Genomic DNA, 2,194 nt, shown 5'->3' with positions numbered 1-2,194 from the left:
GGGAGAGAGCCAAAGCATAAGAGACTCTTAAAAACTGAGAACAAACTGAGGGTTGATGGGGGGTGGGAGGGAGGGGAGGGGAGGTGATGGGTATTGAAGAAGGCATCTTTTGGGATGAGCACTGGGTGTTGTATGGAAACCAATTTGACAATAAATTTCATATATAAAAATAAATAAACAAACATGTAAAAATAAAAAAAAATGTGAACAGTGCTTTGGCATCAAATTAATTCTATCCTGATTTTTCTTAGGAATTCTCCACATTTAAATAGGTTCTATTCAACACTCATTTGAAGACAAACCTAAATGTAGATTGGAAATCATGTTCCAGTGCTCAGTTTTAAGACAGTTATCTAATGATCACGATAGGTCTAGATAAAATTTTTATTGCAATACAACTGAAAGCAACATCTTAAAATTCTTACATAAGACTCACAAACCCCCAAGGTCACAGAGGCTCAGAGGTCTTCAGCTCCCAATGTGAGAAACTGCCCTGTGCAATGTTGTCTGTGACCAGGTTCCTACAGATAATCTGCCTTTGGTGTGTCCTTGAAACTAGAAACCTACTGGGATCAAAACCTTGAGGGGTGAGGGCAGGAGCTGGAAGAGATGTGGAAAAGCTAGTGTAAGGAATAACATCACATCTGACCTAAGGTAACTACAAAGACTGCCAAAAAAGCAAAAACAGCCTACAGACTCAAGACTTATTCTCGTCAGTGCCGAGTGTTCTTTCTGAGTCCCCTGCACTCTTACCGTGACCTAGTTTTCATAATAAAGGAAATGCAGTATTTAAGGCCTTTCTCAGAAACTAGAGTCCAGAGAGATGTTAAATATCATCCATCCAAACTTAAGATTCTACAAAATAAGCCCTTTACTGCCATTGAAACAAACTTTCCATCATCACTATGCTACTTTTATTTGTTTGGGGTTTTGGTTTTTATTTTTTTTGTCATATGTACCTTCACCTCCACCAGCCTGAGATCCATGGTTTGCCCTGTCTCCCCCTCCTGGGTGACCCTGCAGACCAGATCACTCAGGCTCCTGTGGCAGCTGACTTCTGATTGGGTTTGGCTAATGGAGGCAGTGGCAGAAGACCAGAGCCAGGGAAGAAAGGGAGATTGGCTGGCGGGGGAGGGGGACGGGGGTGTTAGTTGGTCAAGTCCAGCATCACCAGGTAAGTGGCATCCCTCTGCAGAACCAGCCCTAGCAGGCAGTGCTTCCTCCACAGCCACGGCTCTGAGCGTTCACGAAACAACTGTTTCCCTCCCTTGTCTCTTCTGTCCTGAGCTGACCATAAGCCCTCATGGAAGGTTTCTTCTTTCTCTTGTCCCCTCAGCTTGGGATTCACATGGATTTCTACTGCTGTACTCCCCTGTCCTTTCACCCTGCACTGACTCTGTGGGTACAATCCACTGAATTATTTTCATTTGAACCAATGGTGTGAATTCTATGTCCTGCTGCGGCCATTTACTGACACAATCATCAAATTTGGTCAGGCAAATCAGTACTATATTAACCCCTAGGTACAGAATGGACTCTTAAAAATAAAGAATATAAAAGGAAGAAAATCACCATCTTTCAGGGAAGCAAACCCATGAAGATAATCACATAAACAATGAAAGTGGCCTTGACCCTTTAAATCCAGTTGTGAAAATTTTAGCTACAAAAATAATACCTTGAGAAATAAACAGGTTATATTCATGAAAAAGTTTATTATGTTATCATCTGTAGCAGAGGAAATTTTGGAAACAACCTATATGTTCTACAGTAAGAAAATAAATTATGACATATCAACTTGAAGGACTAAGATGCTACCATGAAATACTACTAAGACTTTATAGCAGCAAAAAACTTTATAAGATGGGTATTTGAACAGATTTTGTCCATACATTTGAACATACAATTTAGTTGTGCAAAAACAAACATGCATGTGCCTAAACATTAAATAATTAAATAAATTAAATAAATTTCACAAAACTAAATTCCATGCTGGAGGATTCCAATTCTAAGTACTGTGTATTTATTTTCTAAAATTTCCTTAAAAACAAAAGAAATAAAACAAAGGGCATAATATCCAGAGACATCATGGCTACAGCTAGTGATAGGAGAGGGACACTGTGAGAATTTAAAGCTCCTCCAGATTATTTCCCACCCTCCGATTAATAAGCAGCCTTCAACTAGACATTTAACGTCT

This window comes from Herpailurus yagouaroundi, unplaced genomic scaffold (genome assembly GCF_014898765.1).
Source record: "Herpailurus yagouaroundi ecotype Mexico unplaced genomic scaffold, PumYag 140, whole genome shotgun sequence".
Lineage (NCBI taxonomy): Eukaryota > Metazoa > Chordata > Mammalia > Carnivora > Felidae > Herpailurus > Herpailurus yagouaroundi.
Note: the sequence above shows the minus strand (reverse complement) of the source record.